Below are 11,378 nucleotides of genomic sequence, written 5' to 3'. Positions count from 1 at the left end.
CCCAGCAGGGCCAGGCTTGCCCAAGGGAGTGGGAGGAGCTCCCCGGAGGAGGGATCGGCGAGGGAGCCCCGAGGAGGGGGCGGGGCGAGGCGCGGGGGGCGGGGCCGCGGCGCCTATAAAATCGCCTTCCTCCCGGGCATAAACAAACCTCGCCTGGCTCCCAGCTCCGGCTGTGGAGCGCACTCCTCTCTTTGCCTCTCTCCTCGCTCCCTCTGGGCGCCTGCAGCCTAGCTCCGGGTCCTTTTCGCTTTTCTCCCTCGTCCTTAGGTAAGCCCCACGCCCTCTTCCCGCCAGGAGGGGTGGGATCGGTCGCCTATGGGTGCTCCTGCCTCTGCTGGACCGCCCTTTGTGGCCAGCCCTCCCCTACTCCCGGAGCTGCAAGTGCTCGGTCTCCCGGTGGCCCGTGGGTGAGCGCCAGGAGGGGCTTTGGGGGTGCGAGCACTACTGGAGTGGGGGTGTTTGATTCGGCCTCAAGAGGGAAAAAAAGGTCCGGGTTCACCTTTCCCCTAGCTGAGGAAGTGGGATCCTGAGGATCGGGGTAGGGGGTGGAGAGCCCCCAATACCTTGATCGCTGCTTCCCAAGGCCCTCCGGGCTCACACGGGCGCCGCAGGCTGGAGGGCGCGCTGGACGTGGGAGGAGGCGAGACCAGGAGTGTGTGTGTGTTTGAGGGTGGAGGTGGGGTGTGTCCCTGGAGTGGGGTGTCTGGGGAAGGAAGGATTGAGTGCGCCTGTAGAAAGGAGATGGCTAGGGGTGAGCGGCGCTAGGGACGAGGCTCGAGAAGGGGACGTGGGTGTGTCTGCTTCCCAGACTCTGCCCCCAACCAGTGTGTGTCTGAGGGGCGGGGGCCCATTCAGCCTGGAAGTCGGGGTGGAGCACGCTTGTGTGTGTGTGTGCGCGCGCGCGTGTGTGTGTTGGGGAAGGGTCCTAGTGTTCCAGCCCGTGTGACACGCGCGGGAGCGAGGGTTGGCGAGCATTGCTGGGCAGGGTCGCCCCCCGAGGTGGCCCGGGGTGGGCGCTGTGGCGGCGCGTAAGCGGTGGCCTGGATCAGAGGGGTCGTGTGGCATCTGGCCGCTCTGCGCTGGCTGGGGCTTCGAGTGGCGTCATTTTCGCCTCCGCCCACTCTCCCCAGCTTCCCTTCTCTCTCCTGCCCTCCGAGGGGAGGATAACAGCTGGATTTGCTCGGCCCTTCCTGGGAGATCCGCCGCGGTCTCGGATTCAGCCGGGGTCAGGGCGTGTGCACCGTGGTGGGCTCCGGGGGAAACGCGCTGTCACCGCTTGGGTCTCATTAGTGGCTGAAGCTGGGATTTAGTGGCTATTTGCCTTGCTCCGCTCCACCGCCCCCACTCGCCCGCCTGTCGCCTCTGCTGTCAGACATCCCTCTAGGTCTGGGGCAGCACCGACTTGTGGCTTGTGTGGGGGAGGTGCCCGGCAGCTGGTAGGGGAGGCAAACCTAGTTGGGGAGGGCGCGATTGTCTTGTGCCCAGACCATCTCTTCTTCCCAAATGTCCTGGGCACTTGAGTTTGTTTGGTTCCTTTGAGTTACTGGGAAAGATGAAAGATTCAGAGAGAGTTCAGCCAGTGGCCAGGCAGGAGGGCTTTAGCCATCAGCCATACTTCACCTCCTAAAGAACAGAATATCTAAACACAGAGTGTGTTCTTGCCATGAAAAATGCAGTCCCAAGGCAGACCTTCCAGCCCAGCTTCCTCCTGGATAGAAATGCTGGAATCTTGACTGAGTTTCACAAAGGTGAACTGAAATAAGCAAGGTACAGAGAGTGCAACCCACTGCACCTGGCTTCAAGAGGTTCCCCAGCCAGGGCAGAAATGCAGACAAGGGTGCGGACCCCAGCCCTCTGTGGTGGTAACTGTTGGGGTGACTCAGGGTGGGGGTCAGGGGAGGAGGGGACACAGGAGTGGTCAGGAAGTGATAGGATACCTTTAAAGGGACAGTGCTCTGGAGTCAGGAGCGAAGCCGGATATCCCCAGACCCGGGACTTGGTAGCTCTGTGGCACTTTGTCTCTCATCATTTTCACTCCTCTCAGAGCGAGAAGGAAGGCCTCGCCTGCTTCGCTTTGGCACCTGGCACCTGGCCCAGGGCCAGGCCTTTGGGAGGAGATCAAATACAGACACTGAATCAACTGAATGGCCCCATTCCTCTGTGATCCCACAGGCAGTTAAATTTTTGGTGATAGCATGTGACTGCGCTTTCCAAGGAGACCTTGGAGAATCTTTTGGGGTCTCTTTTCCTGAGAAGCAAATCCAGGCTTGCTATCTGTTGGTTTAATCATTTGGAGAAATTAAAAATTCACACAAGTTCCTGGTCCAACTTCTGCCCAGTTTACAGATGGAAACTGAGACCCAAAGGCAGGGAATGACTTGCCAAGGAGGAGCCAAGCCTGGAAGTCAGCCTGAGTTTCCCGGCTGTGATGGAAGGTGGTGAACAGGGAATCTCCGTCTTGAGAGATGTATTTTCTGCGGTCAGAAAATGAGTTGGATCCTCACTGAGTTTCTGGTGGGGAAACTTTCCAGACAGAATGTGGGTGATTGATGGGTCAGTTGATTTTCAGTCTGAATCAGGAGTTCCTGAGACAGAAGCAGAATCAGCGTAGTGAGAAAGGGCTGCAGCCCTGCTGAGTGGTGGTGGCCCAGATTTGGGCTGCCCAGGCTGGACCCCAGATGTGAACAAAGCCCTCCCCGCCCTGCCCCCCAGACACACACATCCCCTGCCCTCAGCGCACTGAAATCTCCTGGCCTGAGCGGCCTCAGCACAGATGGGGAAGAAAGATCTCATTGTGTTTTTCTGATGGCCTGAAGCTGCAGTTCTTCCTTGGGATCCAGAGAATCCTATCCAAAGCGTGACTCAAAAGGCCCTGTGCTTCAGAAGGGAAGCCAGGATGATGACTCAGCATCTAAGATTCTAGCAGGGAGGGGCCCTGACTCAGGCAGAGGGGGCTGGGAAGGGACAGGACCTTTCTCTCTCTCCGAATCAGCAGCTATATCCCACAGCCCCTCTCATCCTCACGAGAGCTCTCCCTGTGCTGTCTTGGCTCCATTGAATGGATGGGAAAACCAAGGCCAGGAATGTTTAAGGGACTTGCTTGTGGGCTATGTGACTGGAAGTGGGAGGGGCAGGCTGAGAACCCAGAGCATCAGACCTGAAAGCCTTTGTTCTTTTTTCAAAATGACACGTTGGGGTGACTGCAAAAAGGCTTGAGTGAGAAGAGCAGAGAGGCCAGCCAGAGCTCTGGCCTCAGTTTCCCCCTCTGAAAAATGAGAGTAACAGATACTGTCTCACCGGGACGTGTAAATATTAATTGAGTTAATCTACGGCAAGAGTTGAGGACAGTACTTGCCCATGAGGCCACGGTGAGGGAACTTGCGGTCAATCATTTCCACCAATGGCATTCTCAAGGCATTGCCTGGGGAAGGCCTGCAAATGCTGGATTCATGTTTTGCTTCTTGAAGTTTTTACAGAAAGCTAGGCTTATGCAGATTGCATAAAAATATAATGGAACTTTGTCTGAAATGCAGATTTCCAGGCCTGGTAGGTCTGGGATGGGTTAGGGATCAGCATTGTTTCAGTGCTTTCTGGGCTGGATTGGGCTAGAGTGTACTGCCAGAGAGGAGGATATTAGCTCCAGAATGATGGCTGGGGGAGAGCAAAAGAAAGAAGGGGGCCACATTCCTCATATCTCCAGGGTCTGGAGTAAATAGCTTTTATTTGGTTAAAGTGCCTTGTGATTTCAAGGCATCTCCTTGTTCCTTTGAGACAGGAGACATCCTTGCTATTTCTCAGATCAGAAGACTGAGGCTTGAGCAGGTCCCTTGCTGGTCCAGAATCAAGTGATGGGGCTCCATTCCCGGTGGGCCACCGTGGACCATTCCCTGCAGCATTATCCTTTGAGGCTGCCCAGGCCCTCCCCTATCCATCTTTGGAACCTGGACTTGGTTTCTTGGCTTCATTTCAGGAAGCCCTTCCTGACTCCCTGATCTCAGTCTGGGCCCAGCCCTGCCCTTTCTTTCTCTTTAAGTTTGGAGACAGACACAGGCAGGTTGGCCGTCTCTGCTGCGGACCCGGCGGAGGTCAATTCCCTGGACGCTCGCTTGACCCCTGCTGCGCCAGTCCAGGCTTGTTGGAGCAGGGTGTGCCGGAGGAGTGTGATCGCCAGTATGCGGACCCCACTGCTCCAGGGCAGACGCCCTGTGAGAAGAGACCTGGCAACCCTGGCAACCCTGGCACCCTGACTTGGCGCTGCCGAATAGACCTGATTACAGAGTGTGGATCCACACACAGGTTTCTCTTCCACCCAGTCCTGATCTTCATACCGTATATTTACCGAAGACCTGCCCACCTGGGCACCGTCTCCAGGCATTTCCAGTCCAGCAGAGGCATTCCTCCAACTGAGGGGCTAGGAAGTGGGACTCCTTAGCAGTCTGGGGGATTCATCTTTTGTTTTATAAATTTTTTTTTTCCTGCTTAAACCTGTGGAAAGCTCTGTACCTATAAACGATATGCCCATGTACTGCTCTGCTTAAAGAGGTGGATGGGGACCTTTTTTAAGGAAGAACAGGGCTCCATTCTGTTCCCCCATCTCTACCCCCAACTCCACCTATTGGCTTTGAGAAGGTTCTGGGCGGCTCTCTCTGAATGTGAGTGTGAGAGTCATTCCGAAGAGGTAGATAATTCTGAGGACTCTCTTAGCTGGGAACCCTCCCCCTCCTCTGCTCTTCTTGTTAATCATTGAACTTGCCTGCTTTCTCCAGTGAGCCCTCCCTGACTTCCCCCTCCAGGCAGGCCAACTGGGTTGGGTGCCCTTCTTGGATCATTCTGGGTTGTGTCTGCTTAATTACCCTTTTGCCGTAGACCGGAGAGTGCACTTAGTAGGCAATCAGTTAATATTGGTTCAAGTAGTAGTAGCATAGTTGCTTCAGTCGTGTCCAACTCTTTGTGACCCCATAGACGGCAGTCCACCAGGCTCCCCTGTCCCTCGGATTCTCCAGGCAAGAATACTGGAGTGGGTGGCCGCTCCCTTCTCCGGGGAATCTTCCCGACCCAGAGATCGAACTCAGGTCTCCTGCATTGCAGGCAGATTCTATACTGTCTGAGCCACCAGGGAAGCAATGTTGGTCCAAAGGATACCTCCATTTACTAAGGAAATAACCGTGGGCCCTGTTGTGTAGGAAAGATCGGAAGGTCATCCAGAGGGTAAGAGCAGCAAGACCAATTCGGGGAAAGATTCTTTCAGTGTGGCAGTTGTCCCATCTCGGGGACAAAGGGTTGTGTAGGAGGAATCTGCCTCCACGTCCCATGCTAACGCTGGCTCCGTCTGTGTGCTTTCCACACATTATCTCACAGACTTTCCAGTGCTGCTCGTGTTTGTCTTGCAGATTCACAGAAAAAGCCTCTCACCCACCCAGCATCCTCCTTTAGACTTCCGTTATCCTGCGCGTCCCCGCAGACGGTCTGGTCTTCTCTCTGCCAGACAGGTGGCTGGGCTGCCAGACCTCCATGGAGAACCGACAGGAAGGTCCTGGGTCGTGCTGTGGAGCAGCGGGTGGGGTGAGGACCATGTGTGGGACCCTCCCTCTTCCTGCTATTGTGTCCCAGACTTTCTTGCTAGTTCTGTGCTCTGGCCCAAAACAGAGAAGTTGCCTTTGGTCTCCAGCCTGGTACCCAGGGAATGGATGCAGCTGGGGGGTGCCTTCTCTTTAGTGATTTCTTTTTTAGTCTTTCAATATCAGACAGTCTGTTGGATGCTGCTGAGGTTCAGCCTCCAAGCAGAAGCACCCAGGGCCTCTTGAAGGAATTCTGATTGTCTGATCGTCTTTTTTCATTTTATAGACTTTTGAAAGCCCTGTTTTCTATCTCCCTTCCCCTCAACTGGGGAACTTTCTAGAAGGTCCAGTGAGTCCGGCCATTATTGTTTACTAGGTTGATTACATAAGAAAAACATTGAGAGGCCATCAGCTTCTTCACCCTCCTCGAAGGCTTGGGTTTCAGAAGGTCCAGAAAACATCACGAGAACCCGTGGACTGCCTGGTAGCTTGATTTCAGAATCTCTTTGGCAAAGAAAAGACCAAAGGACATGTCCATAGCAAGGTGCGGGGAGGCAGGGCATACCCCAAGGCTGCCTTTCTGGAGGTTAATGCAGACGGGGCACTGTTCTCTCAAACCTTCTGGAGTTGACTGTACTCGGAGAGGATGTTATGGCGAACATCAGCAGCGTCCATTGATCCCCTGCCCGCCTTTTAAATTTTGTTCTATAAAGAGCCCAGTGTGCTGGAAAAAAACACCGCTTTCACGTGGCTTGGAAACCAGGCGTGTTCTGGAGGGGACAAAATCTGGGCCAGTGGCTGACAGTAACAATCGATGCAAGCTTATCAACAGTTGTTCCTGGTTCCCCTCTCTCTCTGCTTCACTGGAGGACTCTGGGAGGCTGTGGTCTGCCTGTCCCTGCCCTGCCCACCTGCACTCACTCCAAAGGATGGAGTCTAGGCCTTTAGAAAGTCACACAGGCCTTGGCGTTTGAGCCTCAGATTACCCACTCGTAAGCTGAGGTGATCCAATCCACATTCTCCCAGGGACCTCCTCCAGGAACAAACAGAATAATGCAATGAAGCTTTTTTCTGAAGTATTGAATATGGCGGATCCCTTCTATGTGTTGTGAAGGGAGAATGTCTAAGATGTGGACTTTGCTCGCAGCCTGGGCCTCTGGTGGTGACTCAAGGGGGCTGTGTATGGTGGAGAGAGAAACACGTGACTCCGCCAGCTGATCCACACAGGAGAAGTCTCTGGGTGTTTCTGTGCTTGACGCCCCCCGCCCCCGCCTCGGAGGGGCTTTAGGGGCCCAGCAGAATTTGCCAAAGAGGAAGGGCAAATGCCCCCTCCAGGTGGCTTGTTGGAGGAATGCCAGAGCTGGTGGAGGACTCCAGTCTTAGGGACGAGGAGGAGGTCCCGGCTGGGAGAAGAGGGTCCTCCAGGTTCCCAGGACAGATGACCTGAGCGGAGCCATGCTGCAAGAGGCCCTCATAGCACCCCAGGGGGCACCTCCCTTTTGTCTGCATGTAGCACCTTCCTGCCTGGGCTCCCATCCGTCCTGAGTTTTGGGGACTATGTGATGTGCATAGAGGGCTTCTCAGGTGGCTGAGCAGTAAAGAATCCAGTTGGCAGGAGACACAGGTTCGATCCCTGGGTCAGGAAGATCCTCTGGGGAAGGAAATGGCAACCTGCTCCGGTATTCTTGTCTGGAGAATTCCATGGACAGAGGAGTCTGGCAGGTCACAAAGAGCTGGCACGACTTAGCGACTAAACAACAACAACGGTGTCTGTAGAACACTTGCCACATATTTTGTAGATGGGAAGCCGAGGCCCAGGGAGGGGATGAATGGCTTGGGAACAGTCATGTGGCGGGAGGGGCAGGTTTCCCACGCGCCAGCTCCTAAACAGTGTTCCCGCTGCTCCATCAGGGCTTGTGAGAATCCCAGGTGCTGTCCGTCCCCCTGCTCTCAGGGTGACTGGCTAACAGCTCTCACGTGGCCTCATGGCCTGAGATGCCTTCGCTCACTGCCTTCCCAGTCCCCGAGGTCACCTTCTTCGCTCCTCCGAGCAAATCTCAGTCTTGGCTTTGCTGGAACCCATGGAGTTCAGCTCATTGCTGACTGGCTCCTGGGTCCGTTGAACTGGAAAGGTATTTGCCTGCGCCGCCCCCCCCCGCCCCACTTGCCCCTGCCCCTTGGGCCTTTGTTACTCATTGACCCGAGTGGTGGCGCATTGGGTCTGATTGCTGGAAACCCATGTGACACCTGCTGGACCTTTTTTCTGTGTCCTCTCCTTGCTGGGCCACTCGGGGACTAAGAATGTTTAAAATACAGACCGTGTCCCCACAGATGGCCCTGGGTCTCTGAGGCAACCAGGGAAGTGCACTGATTAATGAGGCAGTTATTTGCCCAATTCTGTGTGCCATGGTTGCATTGAAGGCCTCCCACTACTCTCTGGGAGCAGGAATTGTTATGCCCATTTTACAGATGAGCAGACTGAGGCTCAGAGGTTAGATCGCAGAGCCAATCAATGGTAATGTTCAGATATGACCCTCAGATCTCCCCCCGCCTCCCCACTAACTCCTGGCTGCCTTTCACTTCTGCAATATTGATTTTCTCAGAATTCCTTCTGGGCAGGCATGTGGGAAAGGAAGAAGTGGTATAAACCAGTCTGGCAGCTGGTGTTGTGACCGGGAGCTCTGCTGTGTGCACTGAGTGGGATTTTGGCAGGAGACCTCATTTCCTGTGTGGAGTGGCTTCCCTCTGTGCTGAGACAGAGCCCACCCTACAGGATGGCATAGGGGGCTGGAGTCAGACACCCAGGCTCCCACCACCCTGCCCGGTGCGGCCTGGCCCCCTTCAGAACTGCCACCTGCAACCCTCCGCTCCTGCAGGGTTGCCTGGGCCTCTGCAGCCCTACGTCCTGCTCTGGGACTTTGCAGGAGGCGGTGGAGAAGGGCAGGCTTGGCATCCGGCACTTGGCCTCAAACCCAGGGAGAGAGCTTGTTGAGCCCAGTGGGGCTGCAGGTTGGCTGCGGGGGGTGACCCCAGGTGTGGGCACCCTCTCAGTGGAGCCTGAAGGGGACGGGGCAGGGCACCAGCCCTGGCACCCAAACCAGGTCACCTCCTGTCTGTGCCTGACTTGTCACATAGTCGGGTCTCACCACAGAGCTGTGATAAGTCCTTTCTTGATCCACTCAGTGTCTGCACATACAACTGCTGTGCAGGAAAACCACCTCCGAGTAAACCTTCCTACTGCACATGCTTCCTGGAACTCAGAAGGGCTCTGAGGGCTGGTCTTGCCTCGTGGGGGGCAGACGATAGGGATGGGGAACACGAGGTGTCCCTGGCTTCATCTAAAACGTGTCAGCTTTCTTCTCAAAAACAGTTTTATATATTGAACTTCCTTATAAGGTTTCCTTTAGACCCCCAGCTTCTGAGACAAAAGTTTGCAATGTTTATTGATGGATGCAACAGAGACGGGGTTAAGGGCTGGCCTCAAGGGGCCTAAGTCTGCCGAGATGGACTGAGAGCACCCTAGCTCAGAGAAGGGGGTAGGGGGTGTGGGGGCCCGGGGCTCAAGGTGCACCTTCTACAGCCCGTTTGTGTGGTCTTGGGAATCGCAGGCGGTGACCTGGCTGGAGGTCCTGGCTGAACTCACTTGTCGGGACGTGTCCAGTTACAGTTATGAGCTACAGGCTGCCCCGGGCCTGCGGGAACGGCACCTCCTACCCACTCCCACCCTCCCGGGAACGAGGAGAACCTGGAGTGTTCTCTGCTTTATCTGGTCTCCCTGCAGACTTCAGAGCCCTGGGGTTCTCACTGGCTGCTTGGTCTGGGCCCAGGGCATTTCAGCCGCTTCACTCCTGGGGCCAGATAATTCTGCTGTGGGGGTGCCCTGTGCCCCCGTGGGGTGGTCAGCAGCCTCCCTGGTCTACATCAGCTGGATGCTAGTAGCATCTCCCAGTCGTGCCGATCAAGAATGTCTCCGGACCTTGCCAGATGTGGGGGACAGAAGCACCCTCGTCTGGACAAACACTGTGATAGTCCTCTCTGAGCTCCTTTCTGAGTCTCCCCAGGGCCCTGAGCACATGAAGGGTGGGGCTCCCTGAGGCCTCCTCCAGCTTCCAAAAAAGGAGCAGTTCTCAAATACTGATGTTTAAGGGGGATTCACCAGTTTTCAAGCCACTGTCTCCTGGGGTCTGGGAAGCTGAGTTCTAGGAGGAAAAGAAGGTGTGGGGTAAAGGGATTTCTCCGGGAGCATGTTTGGAAAGCCAGGAAAGCTGGACCTGAACTCTTTCTGGTTCTGAGGGAGGGTGAGAGGGCAGGTGAAGGCTGATCCTCCAGTGGGATCACACTGGAGTCAAGCCAGCCAAGGAGACCTGACCACGCTGGGCTGAGCTGCAGCCTGAAATACATGTGGACCTGTTTTCGAGGCGTTTCACTCCTGTGGTTTACTAAGCCACGTAAGAGCGAATGTAGACAGAAACATGGGTCTCCCAGGTGGCGCAGTGGTAAAGCATCTGCCTGCCAACACGGGAGACGCACGAGATGTAGGTTCGATCTCTGGGTTGGGAAGATCCCCCTGGAGGAGGAAGGGGCAACCCGCTCCTGTATTCTTGCCTGGAGAATTCCAGGAACAGGGGAACCTGGCAGGTGACAGTCCATGGGATTGCAGGAGTCGGACACGACTGAGTGATCAGTTGCTGTGAAGCTGCATAAAAGCTGTGCATCTGTCTGTTCATTCTGTCTGTTGTGATGCTAGGGGCTACTGGGAGGGAAGGGAATGAGCCAGGTAGGCTACCTACCTGTCCGGGAGCTGGCAGGTGGGGACGGAGGCCCAGGGATAGCCAGAGACCCTGACTTCACCCCTGGGTTCTGAAGAAGCCCCTGTGACAAGCTCTTAGTGTTGCCAGAGCCGTGAGCTTCTGGAATGCTCCCTGGCCTGTGTAGGCGAGGTGTCCCATGGCCAGGGTCTCGGGACCGTGAACACGCTGAGTTAGCAAGGCCGGCAGACCTTGGCTTTTCATGCCTCCTGCCTCCGAGCTGGCAGCCGCCCAGGAATCCTCGCAAATATAAAACCGACTTTGTTTTCGGAATGTTCTGGAGCCTAGACTCCAGAGGCTGCATAAAGGCATTCTTGTGGGGCTGGTTATCTACTGGGGCCCTAGACCAGAGCGTCCCAGGGGATCTGCCCACAGAGCACCACGTGCTGGCGTGGGGGGAACGTGTGGGGCGGCCCCGCTCTGTCGCCCGCTGACCCCTGAGAGGTGTTTTACAAGGAGGGTTCCTCTGGGTTCAGGGAGCTGGGTCCTCAGAGGAGCTGAAATTGAGAAGTTCAGAGACCTGTGCTCTCTGTCTGGCTATTACATCTGTGGAGCCATGAAGAGTTTGGGGCGAGGTCCCCACTCTGGAAACCAGGATGTTTTCACCCAATTCCTGATTCAGAATGTCTGGGTCTGTGACCTGGTGGGGGTCCCTGGTCTCCTGTCACTTACTCCTTCACTCCCATCTCTTCAGCTCTGCCTGTAGCACCTACCCCTCCTTCTGAGCTCATTACACCTCACCCCAATACTGGGCGTGGGGAGCTTCAGACTCTCAGCTTGACTCTTCACCCCTAAGAAGAAATACTGATGCTTCCAGGTCCCTGATTGAGCCCCCCAGGAGGGAGTGTGCTCAGGACCTGTCACCCCCCAAGCCTCGGTCCCCAGGGAGGTCAGTTACGGTGGCATTTCCACTGCTGGAACTTCACTCTGTCTTGCTCTTGTGGTTCTCCTGCAGCTGGCCCGGCATCAGACCCCGAAGGGCCCCTTCTGGCCCACCCCGGTCTCTGTCCCC

The 11,378-nt window shown here is 55.8% G+C and overlaps 1 protein-coding gene across 1 annotated transcript in view; it reads left to right on the top strand.

The window, feature by feature from the left end:
- Positions 1-153: 153 nt before the first annotated feature.
- NDRG1 (N-myc downstream regulated 1) overlaps positions 154-11,378 on the top strand; it is a 55,872-nt gene continuing 44,647 nt past the window's right edge. Inside the window, exon 1 of the mRNA XM_010834777.1 lies at positions 154-267. The gene's annotated coding sequence lies outside the window, so the exon portion shown is untranslated. The remainder of the gene's footprint in view (positions 268-11,378) is intronic.

The sequence above is a fragment of the Bison bison genome, unplaced genomic scaffold, assembly GCF_000754665.1.
Source record: "Bison bison bison isolate TAMUID 2011002044 unplaced genomic scaffold, Bison_UMD1.0 scf7180017864036, whole genome shotgun sequence".
Classification (NCBI taxonomy): domain Eukaryota; kingdom Metazoa; phylum Chordata; class Mammalia; order Artiodactyla; family Bovidae; genus Bison; species Bison bison.
The sequence above is the reverse complement of the archived record's forward strand: the minus strand, read 5'-3'. Positions and strand labels throughout refer to the sequence as shown.